Consider the following 13510-nt stretch of genomic DNA (forward strand, 5'->3'; position numbering starts at 1 on the left):
TCTGAAATATATTCATCTAATTGTATTAAATCTTCATTAGTACATTCTATTAATGTACTCTTCTTATCATAATTATTTATTCTTTTTGGACAGGTCTTAGATAAATGTTCATTACTATTACAGACATATCAACTAAGTAATATTATTATTATTATTATTATTATTTTAATTTTTTGGTTGCTTTCAGGTGTGTAAATTCATTTCCAGCTGCTTACGCTTTGTGTCACACCGTACTAAATATCTCAGTTGATTTTAGGATCATTTTTAAGATACGGGGTTTCTTTTATTTGGGAATGAGGGGAGTTTTGGGGTTTTAATAGATGGGAATTTCTTATTGCTTGTTTCCAATCAACTTGTAATTCTAGGCTCAGACGCCTAGGTTTGTCTTCTAACGGGAAAAAAACCTTCTTTCCACTACAAGAAACTTGGCATGACATGTTTCTATAAATAGATGGACAGGATCTTATTTGAGCAAGTTTCCAATTCAAAAGCAAAATTTACCCTTTTTTTTTTGGTACATGTCATTGTTTTTGTTTTATTCAGTTCAATTGTACAATATTTCATAGAAATGCGGCTCGATGGAGCTTGTGATGATGCTTATTGTTTTCCTAAGGAAGTCGTCATACGGAGAAAGTTGGCCTGGTGGCCTTGTGGTTGAGGTATTTGTGGATGGTTATAGGTGTGAATCTCCATGGGAGGAGTTGGTGGACATGGTGGTATGTAAGCTTTGGAACAAAAAGAAAATACTCTGATTCTGTCTTGTTATTTGCTATTAGCATTTGTCAGTTCCTCGTGGCAAAGATAAAGGTTTCTAGGTTCAACTGAGAATAATAAACTGATTCTTTAGTAAAAAAGAGACTTTTGAAGTTTGATGTTTATAATTGCATATTTTGTGGATATATTTACAGCTTAAATAATTCTTAAGCTGATTTTCTAAAAGTTATGCTTACCCTTTTACATTAATGTGCAGGTTGGTAGACATAGCCCCACATTACTATGATTTGATGAACTTCCCCAACTGTGAAGCAAAGCGGCAACTCGAGAAGCTGTATGAAAAACGGGAGAATGTGAGGGAGGAGAGCAAGAATAGAAAGTGAAGAAATACACTTGACAGTACTTCCTGAAAATCCTCGCAGATGGTTATAGAGCATCTAGATTGATCAATTGAGTTTCAAACGTCTTGAGTTTGTGGGGTAGTCAAAACATATATTGTACCTGAGTGTTAAGAGCATTGATTTCAGTTTGTATGGATACTTCTAAATTAGTTGTTTCCCTTCTGCAAGTGGGGTTCTTTTATTCTATAAATTACTTGCTCTTGGCAACTGAGTAATAAACATCTCTGTTTGTTTGAGCATATGAGCTTGTGCTAGTGGATTCATGGTGAACCACCTGTTGGCTTATGGGTACGGGTGAACGAAGTCAATCTGAATAGATTTTCATTCTAGTGTGTGATTGTTTTTTCTTCTGTGCTAGTATCAAGGGGTCTGATCTGCAGTCTATGTTTAGAATTCTCTTACCCAGTGATGGCATTGAGTTGCCACGAATGCACTATTGTATGATGCAGTGACAGATGCACAAAAGCAACAATGTGGTGTATAAGGAACATATAGACCAGCTCTGGCCTCCATTGGTTTTGTTTAGAAATCAGTCCAACACCAGTCATGACCATGTGGCGAGAGTCGACTTCCAGCTAAGCCATTTTTGGCCTATTCATGGTCTTTATCCCATCCGTTGACATTGCTACAGTGTTGCTGCCTGAATCTTGTGGTGTTGAACTAGGCCTACTAGTAATGCAGGGACTTTTCCATCTCTATAATCGTGTTAGTGTATTGCCTACGTGCAATATGAAGAATTCAATGCCTGCAAACTAAGAAATTTCTTCATGCTGTTCGCCATTTTGGTTCACAACCATCCAGGTCTCAATTACATAATTTTCCGTTGTTTCTCTAAATTGCTGCTCAATTCGACCAGGTCTACATGGACTTATCGGTATCTGTCCTCAAGAAATGGGACTGATACTGGTCAGGTATCTGTCCTCAAGAAATGGGACTGATACTGGTCAGGTCAAATCAAAATTTCCTTGCACCCATGTTGAAAGAACACATGTACTCGGCGAATTCCAACCAAAGCTTTAGCACAAGGGCAAGGATACTCATGCTTTCAACCTTTTCTGATACCAAGGGCTGACACCTATGAATGAAGGATGATGATAGGTTACCGTGCAAATTTTGTTGCTGTTGGGGGCAGTAGAAAAAGGGAAAATACATGCTTGTTTTACCATGTTGTACATGTAGATGTCACGAGCTTGTTTAGGCTCCTTTTAGTTCTTTGATGTCTGGAAAAGTAATACACACTTCGCCACTGTGCTTTTGTGGATAGTTTGAATGTCAAGATGCTGTGCTTCTTGCCCTTATCCAAAATAATTGATAGAAAGATGGTGGAATTTCAGTCTGGAACAATTTTTGCCAAGACCATAACATCTTAATGGAAAGACATGATTGCGATCTTATGTTGACCTCACTGGCTGATATTGTAGTTAACTAATTTTTTCTTTTTGCAGTAGAAGGCATTCTTAAATCGGATGAACAAACTATTCTCTAGGAGCATATGTGATTTTTCATAGAATGCATTTCAAGAATTAATTTATTTCATTTTATATACTTTGGCAGGAGTATATAATTTGTTTTCAGAACATCTTAATGCCTTCTGTCATGTTTTTATGTCTCAAACTGACAATTTGTTTGAGAAAAGTGTATCAACAATCCATCTGGTCTTTAACTTTCTATTTCATGTATAAATACAGAGGTTGTGCTGCTGCATTTAGAAGCACATAACCACGCCCATCAGATGAAAACATGCCGAGATTCAATCCAACTTCCAGCCTTCTGCTTTCTAGCATGCCTTTTTCTCATTAACTTCTTTGGCTCATTCACTCTACCCCAAACTCCATTTTCACCATATATCTTGGACAACATTGAATACACAGCAGGATGATCTTGTTGCAGTTTGGATATTCCATTTGCTGCAGTCTCAGCAAGATCCGGAGAGGAATGTAAACCACAGGCTCCAAGCAATGCACCCCAGACAACCACATCGGGTTCAAAAGGCATACTCTTGATCAATTTTCCTGCTTTTTCTAGCAGCCCTGCTCTTCCATATAAATCCACCATACTAGCATAATGCTCCATCTCCGCTTGTATTCCGTACTTTGTCCCCATGGAGCTAAAAATCTTTTCGCCTTCTTCAACCATTCTTCCATGCAGGAAGGCCGACAAAAGATTGATGATTCATGTGGACTGAATCCACTCTTAACCATTCTCTCAAACTCCACTGATGCTCTTGTGGCGAGGCCATGTTTCACGAGGTGCCTTTCTTCTTGGCACAGAAAGGGACACCGTGCGGCAATAGTCTGCTCCGCTAGACTACCTTCCGCCTTTTCTCGATCGCGTTGGGACGAAAGAAAATTTGATTGCAATTTTGTAGAAAGCTTACAATAGAGAATTTGAATACATTGAACTTAAATTGAAATTGATTGATGAAAACTGAACATTACAATTGATGAAAGTAGAAAATTACAGATGCTGGTGCAGGGGGCGGACACCAGTGAGCTTGAAAGATTTTTGAATAACTAATACCCCCTATAATAGCATTCTGAACAAAAACCCAAGTGACGGGAATAGACGTTTAAAAGACGATGAATCATACTAAACGTTTACCAATATCAGAGCTATTTTACAACTAAAATAACTATTACAATGAAAAGAAAATTACAACTCAAATTTGAAGTAATATTTACAATGTGCGGCCGAAGTTGGGCAAACTGCGGCTGCGATAGTGTCAAGGGGCTAAGTAAAGCTGCGGTCCTTGACATTCTCTCCCATTTGTTTTGGCGACGTCCTCGGTATCAATGCATGATATGCTTCAATTAATGATTTGAAGGCTCTGAGATCTTTTCCTCTTTCCCAAGTATTCTCCTCGCTGCTGCATCCCATCCATTTAACCAAGTACTCCTGATGATCTTTTCTAGAAGCTCGAGTGATTCGATGGTCAAGAATAGCTTCAGCAAACTTCTTTCCAGCTCTCTTCAGTTCAAATACAGGTCGCTTTGGCTCATTTCTAGATGCGTCCTCCTTATCCGCAAAGTATGGCTTCAACACACTAATATGAAGGACCTTGTGGATTTTACACCATGAAGGGAGTTCAACTCTGTATGCAACTCTTCCAATCCTCTTCACGATAGATAATGGTCCGATGTATTTTGGCGACAATCTTGAGTCTTTCCCTCTTGTTGATTTGTAAACATTTCTGTCGGGAAGTTTAACCATTACCAGATCTCCAACATTGAATTCAATGAAACAGCGCTTTAAGTCTGCAGCCTTTTTATACCGTTTTTGAGCTTTCTCAAGATAACTCCGAGCAATTTCAATATTTCGTTTCCACTCTTGAGAAAAGTTCTTTGCTTGAGGGGACTTGGTACTTCGTTCAATATCCACTGTATGAGGGAGTAGCGGTTGATTGCCAGTAACAATCTCAAAAGGACTCTTATTGGTAGAAGAGCTCTTTTGGGCATTGAAGCAAATTTGGGCCGCATCCAAAAGTTTTTTACCCAGTTTTTCTGTGAAGTAGAGATAAAGTGTCGAAAATATTCTTCTAGCATAGAATTGAAGTGCTCCGTCTGTCCGTCAGATTGTGGGTGAAAACTAGAACTCATGCTCAAAGTTGAACCAAGAAGTTTGAACAACTCAATCCAAAATATGCCAGTGAAATGAGGATCTCGATCACTGACGATGTCCTTAGGCAGCCCCCAGTATTTGACAATATGTTTGAAGAAGAGTTGAGCTGTCTCTTCCGCAGATACATACTTAGGTGTTGCAATGAAAGTTGCATATTTTGATAGACGGTCCACCACGACAATGATAGTGCCAAAATCCTCAACTTTTGGCAACCCAATAATGTAGTCCATCGATACACTTTCGAATGGCCGGGTTGGGACGGAAAGGGGCTCCAGCAAGCCCGCCTTTTTCTGATGATCTACCTTATCTTGCTGACAAATAAGACAAGAGCTGGACAAAACTCCCGAACCGAACCGACCGAACCGAACCCGACGGTTCTTCTGAATTTAAATACCCGAACGGGTATCTGAATCGAGAACCAACGAGTACGGTTCGGTTTTCGGTTCTAGACCAAGAACCGAATAAGAACCGAATTTTTCTTTTTTTGTATTTTTTATATTGAATAAATCAAATTATTTTAATTTTTTCTAAATCTAATTTTTTTGGCCCAATTATTTATTTCATTTTTAATATTTTTCTTAGCCCAACATCAAGCATTTAAGCCCATTTTAATCTTTCATTTTTAGCCCAACTCTAAATCTCTACCTAACCCACTAAATCCAAGTATCCAATTCCATTATCTAGCCCTAAATAAAGTACAAACTAGTAAATCTACATAGTTCACTAAAAAAACCCAACTTTATTAGTATTAACAGTCATTTACATTTTAGTATTTTACCCCATGCAGGCCGCAGCCACGCTCACTCGCTCAGTTCGCCCCCAAGTCCCAACTCCAATCGGTTCGGCCGTCCAAAGACCAACTCTCGTCTCTCCGTTCAGCACTTCAGCCCCCAGCGTCGCCATCGATTCGAAGCAGTGAACTCCGAAAGTCGAAAGCCCATCAAAGGTAAGACCTCCAACCATTCGACATTAAGCCCTAAATGTTTTGCCGGCGCCGATTCTGTTCTTATCTGCCTAATAAATGTTATGCAGTGGGGTTAAATGCCAAACTAATACTTAGATACCTTAGAGAGAGTTGATTACTTGCTTTGCTATCAATTTTAGATGGTAAATTTTTCTGAAAAGAGTTGATTACTGAATACTGATTTTATTAGCAGCAAAATAAACATACATGAATAGGGAATCATATATATCCATTGAAGCTTGTGAATGTGGATGACAAAAACATTAGTAGTTTTTCTCACCTTTTACTGAGGATGCTATTTATTTCTTCCTCAAGACCGTATTATTGAAAATAGGAGTTCTTTTGCTGTATAACTCAACTCTGTCACAAAGATCAGGAGCTATTTCCTGTAGATAGTTGGTGACCTACATATATGGCATAGAAGAAGTCAACATGAGAAGTATATGAGCTTCAGTATAAAATAAAATTAGGAAAGATCCATTCTCATGCATTGTCCAGTACAAATATGATACATATCCTATTGGCCAGGACTGAGGCAAATTAATGTCACTAAATTGATAATGGCTTGGCTCTTTTGTCATTTACTCCTAGTGCCAAAACTCTTAATTACTGTTACGATGTTAAAGCTAAATCACAACAAGAAAATAATTGAGCAGACCATGCTTATGGTGAAAACTGGTCTGATATCAAGTTGCAACTATCCATGTAGATAATATGAAAGCATGCAACCAAGTTCAAAGTATCAGGCTAAGCTCTGAATCTTGTTTAATATCAGTAGGAACATAAGAAATAACTAATGCTAGTGCTTGAGTATAAATGGTGGGTGTTTAAGTATGTTCAAAATCATTGAGATTTTGGAAAGTAAAATGCAAAATTGGTGTGTCTAAATTTGTCAAAATGCTTCATATTTTTCATTTCTCTTCTTATCTGCCTAATAAATGTTATGCAGTGCGCCGATTCTCTTCTTATCTGTATTTTATTTCCTGTTCTTACTGTATTTTCTTCCTGTTGTTTTGGTGGTGTTTTGTGATTGATAAATGCTGCCATATTTTGGTGGTGTTTTGTGTAAGATAAATGCAAATGTGTTAGTCTTTGTATTATATAACCTGGGATAAAGCTATTCTTTATATTTTCCTACCAGTTTTGGGTGCTCAAATGGGAGACAAAAAACAGCCTAATGAGAGGTCGGAAATATGGAATCATTTCACTAGGATACTTGATGGAGAAAGATCAAAATGTAATTATTGTCAGAGAACATTTAAGGCTGATACTAATAGTGGAACTTCTAGCATGCGGAAGCATTTAAAAATTTGTTATGCATATAAAAGCACTACGTTTGATGACAACCAAGCAATACTCACTCGAGAAAACAATGATGGTGGTATTACGGCAATGGTAATAAAGAAAATTGTAGGAAAGCATTGATCAAGATGATTATTATTGATGAATTGGCCTTTTCCTTTGTGGAAGGTGTGGGTTTTAAAGAATTTGTTCATCAACTTTGTCCTAGATTTGAGGTTCCTTGTCGAAAAATGATTGCTAGAGATGTGCTACATCTCTACCATGAAACAAAGGAATAATTGAGGATTAAATTTATTAATGATAGACAAAGGATTTCTTTAACCACTGATTGTTGGACATCAATTCAAAACATCAATTATATGGTAGTCACATCACATTTTATTGATAGAAGTTGGAAATTGCATAAGAGGATATTGACTTTTTCTGTTGTTCCAAATCACAAAGGGGAGACAATTGAGAAGCTTATTGAAAATTGTTTGCTTTGGGGAATAGAGCGTGTGGGTACAATTACTGTAGACAATGCAAGCACAAATGATGCAGCGATCATTTATGTGAAAAATAAGTTGAAGAATTGGAAACCTGATGATACTATAATTTTAGGTGGCTCTTATTTGCATGTACGTTGTTCAGCAACCATAGTCAATTTGATTGTTAAAGAAGGGTTGAAAGAGTTTAATCCATCTATAGAAAGTATTCGCAATGCGGTCAAATATTTTCGATCATCTCCTTCTCGATTGATGAAATTTAAGTGTTGTATTGAAAGGGAAAAGATTGCATGCAAAAAACTTCCTGTTTTAGATGTTTCTACAAGATGGAATTCAACATTCTTAATATTGGATAGTGCATTGAATTTTGAAAAAGATTTTTTTTAGAATGGAGGAAGAGGATGGATTTTATTATAAATATTTTGACGAGAATGAAGGTGGAAAAGAAAAAGAGGGCGGCCTACGAGTTATGATTGGGAGAAAGCTAGAAAATTTGCCAAGTTTCTAAGAACCTTTTATGATGTCACATTGAAGTTTAGTGCTTCATTGAATGTTACTTCCAATATTTACTTCCAAGAAGTGTGTAAAATTGAGCAAATTTTGAAAAAAATGGGTGACAAACAAGATTATTTGCTAAGTAGCATAGCAAACAACATGAAGATTAAGTTTGACAAGTATTGGAGTAATGTTGATAAAATGAACAAGATTTTGATTGTAGCAGTTGTGCTTGATCCTCGTTATAAGTTGGAGTTTCTCGTTATAAGTTGGAGTTTTGTTGTATATTGTATTGGTATCTTGTATGACTCTGTTAAGATTGAAGCCACAAAAACTGAGGTCATGAAAATATTGTATGCTTTGTATAACCAGTACAAGGGATGTCATCGTTCAAAGAATGGAGCTAGTGGAAGTGGAAGTGGAAGTGGTGGCAATGAATATAATGATAGAGTCACTTTGTTGGAGGGTTCAGATGATGATGATGATTGGGATGATTGTAATTTTTATTTTGGGTATAAGAAAATGAAAACTAGCAAAATGGATTTTTCTGGAAAAGATGAGGTACAACGATATCTAATGGAACCTACTGAAGATGCTACTGATGAAAACTTTAACATTTTAAAATGGCGGAAGATCAACAGTTCAAGGTTTGAATTTTTATCTAAAGTTGCAAGGGATGTTCTTGCCATTCCTGTATCTACGGTGGCTTCTGAGTCAGTATTTAGTACTGGAGGGCGCATTCTTGACCCATTTAGGAGTTCTTTAACTCCTAAAACAGTTGAGGCCTTGATTTGTACACAAAACTGGCTAATGGAAGAATCTAGACTTTTGATAGTTTCCGAAGATAGAATTTGCATTGAAGAGACAGAGTTCTATGAGAGCATTGAGACAAGTAATAAAATATATGTTTTATTTTTTTTATTAAATCTTATTAGTTGAACAATTTTTAGTTCATTTATATTTGTTAATTGTGTTTTTTCAATTTTTTCTGTAGAGTTTCTTCGTATGGCAACTCAAGAAATTGATGGTTAATCAAATAGCTGGTAAGTATTAGTAATACTTAAAAATATTTTATTTCTATGACTTTTAATTCATATTTAATTGTTTTATGTAGACTTGATTTTGAAGGCTTGAAGGAAGCAAGGGAATTATTAATATGAATTGCTGATATTTTAATACTGGTATTTACTTTTTGGTATATGTATACATTGGTAAATTAATGTCACTGGACAACATGTTACTTATATGTTTTTAATGGGACTTTGTTAGTTTGTAAAAGCTATGACTCAACATATTATTAGTTGTATTTATGTTGTGTTGTAAATGTTAAAAATGTAATTATGGTACTGAACCGAACAGAACCGAACCGAACCCGAACGGTTTCATAATTAAATTTGGACCCGACGGTTCCAATTACTAAGTACCCGAAAATTTTGGGTTCGGTTCAGTTCTTAAGGGAATCGAACCGAACCGGACCATGTCCAGCCCTAAATAAGACAAGTTTTTACATATGTTGCAATGTCGTCCCGCATTTGAGGCCAGTAGTATGCCCGTTGTAGTAGTGCACAAGTGCGTTCCTCTCCGGGATGCCCTGCCCAAATTGTGTCATGACATTCCGTAATTAGTGATTTCCTCAGATCTCCGCCCTTAGGAACATATAGACGGTCTCCCTTTGTCTTCACTAGTTCCCCATCGAGCCAAAACTATCAAGTTTTACCCTGCTTGATAAGGTCGACCAAATATTGGGTAGCCAGGTCCTTCTCCATAAGTGCCCGAATTTGGTCTCTAGTGTTCGTGGAGACTGCGCTCCCTAAAAGAGCAGCTACAGAGCAGATGGTAGCTAAATCGGCTCGTCGACTAAGAGCATTAGCAACATGATTACTAGAGCCGAGACGATACTCTAACATAAAATTGAACTCTGAAAGGAATTCCTGCCAACGAGCCTGTTTGCTCGATAGTTTTGGTTGGGACATGAAGTGACTAACTGCAGTGTTATCTGTCTTCACAATAAATGGAGACCCAAGCAGATAGTGACGCCATCCTCTGAGATAATGGACAACTGCTAACAATTCCTTTTCATGTGCCAAGTAACGACGTTCTGTCCGATTTAATTTTCGGCTCTCATATGCTACTGGATGTCCTTCTTGCATGAGGACTCCACCAAGGGCAAAATCTGAAGCATCTGTATAAACTTCGAATGGTTTAGCCATATCTGATAAGGCTAAAATCGGGTTCGTCCACGTGGACTTCTTCAACCTTTCAAAAGCAGCTTGGCATTGGGATAACCAATTCCAATCCTTATCCTTCTTTGTCAATTCAGTAGGTGGCAGTGCAATTTCTGAGTAGCCTTTCACAAATCTTCGATAGTAATTGCATAACCCAAGAAATGAACGTACATCATGTACGATTTTTGGTGGTTGCCAATCTTTGATGGCTGTAACCTTCTTTGAATCCATGCGGATTTTACCTTGTTCAATGATGTGACCCAAGAAACTGATAGATGTCTAAGCAAATGAGCATTTAGACGGCTTAGCATAAAGTTCATTCCCTCGTAGCTGATTAAAAACTTGCCTCACATGCTGGACATGTTCCTCCAATGTCTCGCTGTAGATTACTATATCATCCAAGTACATCACAACAAAATCATCTAAGAACCCGTGAAGTACCTGATTCATCATAGTACAAAATGTTGCTGGAGCGTTTGTCAAACCAAAAGGCATCACTTTAAATTCAAAGGCTACATATCTGGTTACCACCGTAATTTTTGCTTCATCTCCCTCCTTGATCCCAACTTGCCAGTATCCGGACCTAAGATCAATTTTTATGTAATACTTTGCCCGACTCAGTCGATCGAAGCAATCTGCAACAAGTGGGATAGGATAGCTATTCTTTACAGTGATCTTGTTCAAGGCTCGATAGTCGCATCACATTCTAAGAGAACCATCGGCCTTTTTCTGAAACAATACAGGAGCTCTGTATGGCGAATTCGCAGGCACAATGATTCTACTCTCCAGCATTTCCCCCAATTACTTCCTAAGCTCTTCAAGCTCGGGCTGAGACATACGGTATGGTGCCCTGGCGGGAGGTTTGGCGCCCGGAATGAGTTCAATCTCATGATCAATCGTCCTTCTTGGTGGTAATTTCTTTGGTAATTCTTCCGGCATGATATCCTCAAATTCCCGAATAAGCCTTTTAACAGGTTTTGGGATAGGACCATTTGCTTCTTCGATCTCCTCTAATCGAAGAGTGCACAAAAAAGAGGGTTCATTTCTCTTGAAACCCTTACTAAATTGCATGGCTGAGATACTCTTCTCGCCCATCCTCCCAACCTCTGTAGGGATGACACATGGCTTATTACCCATCATCATTAACGAATCGAAATATGGCAACAGTGCTGTCTTCGTATCCCGAAGAAATTCCAATCCTAGAATAAGCTTGAAATCATCCATCTGAACTGCAGATAAATTTGTCCTTCCCTCGAAAGGTCCTGCTTTGATCAACACTGATTTCGCCACTCCAGCTATTGGTTGAGCAGCGGAGTTGATTGCTTTGACTTTTCCACTACCTTTTTCTAGAACAAGTTCGAGCCGCTCTACTTCGGTACATGCAAGGTAGTTGTGGGTAGCACCTGTATCCATCATAGCCCTGATTGGCTTCCCATTGATTTTTACATCAATGTACATTAAGCCTTTGGCCCTACAAATTCAAGCCTTCGCTTCTTCCATCTTTGCGTCTTTCAATAGGACATCATCCTTTTCAGCAACCCGATGCGACAGTGTGTTGCACCGATGTGAAAATGCCCCAACTACTTCCTCATCCTCTTCAGAGTCAGTCTCATTATGACAATTAGCCTGTGGGGCCTCTTGCTTTGAACTTGGCCCGCCACTTGCTAACTGACAATATGCATTCACCATCCGCTTTTGAGGACAATCCGACACCCGATGAGGTCCGTCACATAAAAAAGCACTTCAATTTGGGAGTGGCATCAGTTCGGCCATCTGTTGCTTTTCCTTTGTTCCAGTTGTTACTGTTGCTGCTGTTAAAATTTTCTTGACGGCTATTATGATAGTTTCCCTGAAAGCCACGGGTGCTTTGATAGGCTCCTTCTCTATTCTGAGAGTAACGCTCTCCCCCATTTGGGTTCGAGCTAGGCCTGTAAGATCTGTTACCACCTCCAATTGCTTGATTACTCCCCGAAGGTCGATCTTTTCTAGATTCTGTTTGGTAGTTGCTCAAGCGTTCAGAGGCTCCCATGGCCGTGCTTAAATCAGTAACCTTCTGTCTTTGAAGTTCCGTGCGTGTGCCCTTCCATAAAGGTGAAGAGCTTATCCTTTTCCGACATATCTCGAATATTCAGCATATGCCCTAAGAAGGATTTCACATACTCCCTGATAGAGCTCATGTGTTTCAGGTCTCGAAGTGCCCGTCGAGCCTGATACTCGACATTTTTCAGGAAAAACTGCGATCTGATCGCTTCCTTGAGGAGATCCCAAGAATCAATTCGAATCCTGTGGGCCTGAATGTCAGCATATTTGGTTCGCCACCATAGTTTTGCATCTCCACCCAGATACATGGTAGTTGTGGTTACCTTTCTAGCTTCGTCTTCGATCGAAGCTGCTAGAAAGTACTATTCCATATCAAACAAGAAGTTTTCGACTTCTTTTGCATCACGTGCCCCTCCGTAGGTACACGGTTCAGGAATTCTGAGCCTAGGAGCATACTCGGGTACGGGAGCTTGCCCATTGCCCATCGCACGTTGGAGTACCCGCAATTGAGCTCCCAACGCTTCCATTTCATCCTGCAGATCAGGAATGATTGCAACAGCTTCAGCCATTGCTGTGGAAGCTCTTTGGCTTTCATCCAATTGGATGTGTAATCCACGAATCTCAAATTCGGCCATCTCGACTTTTTCCTCGAGACCTTCCATAGCATAGCACAACCTAGTAGTTGTCTCATCAAGCGCATCCACGCCCTGTTTCGTAATACTCTTCTTTTGAGGCTCTACCACTTCAATGGTGTGGGATGTAATTGGATCCATAGCTTTCTTATCGAGGGTCGTGAGCCGCAGCTCTGATACCAACTTTCACGAGGTGCCTTTCTTCTTAGCACAGAAAGGGACACCGTGCAGCAGTAGTCTGCTCCGCTAGACTACCTTCCGCCTTTTCTCGATCGCGTCGGGACGAAAAAAAATTTGATTGCAATTTTGTAGAAAGCTTACAATAGAGAATTTGAATACATTGAAAGTAAATTAAACATTGATTGATGAAAACTGAACATTACAATTGATGAAAGCAGAAAATTACAAATGCTGGTGTAGGAGGCGGACACCAGTGAGCTTGAAAGATTTTTGAATGACTAATACCCCCTATAATAGCATTCTGAACAAAAACCCAAGTGACGGAAGTAAACGTTTAAAAGACGAGGAATCATACTAAACGTTTACCAATATCAGAGCTATTTTACAACTGAAATAACTATTACAATGAAAAGAAAATTACAACTTAAACTTGAAGTAATATTTACAATGTGCG

Source organism: Olea europaea, chromosome 13 (assembly GCF_002742605.1).
Source record: "Olea europaea var. sylvestris chromosome 13, O_europaea_v1, whole genome shotgun sequence".
Lineage (NCBI taxonomy): Eukaryota > Viridiplantae > Streptophyta > Magnoliopsida > Lamiales > Oleaceae > Olea > Olea europaea.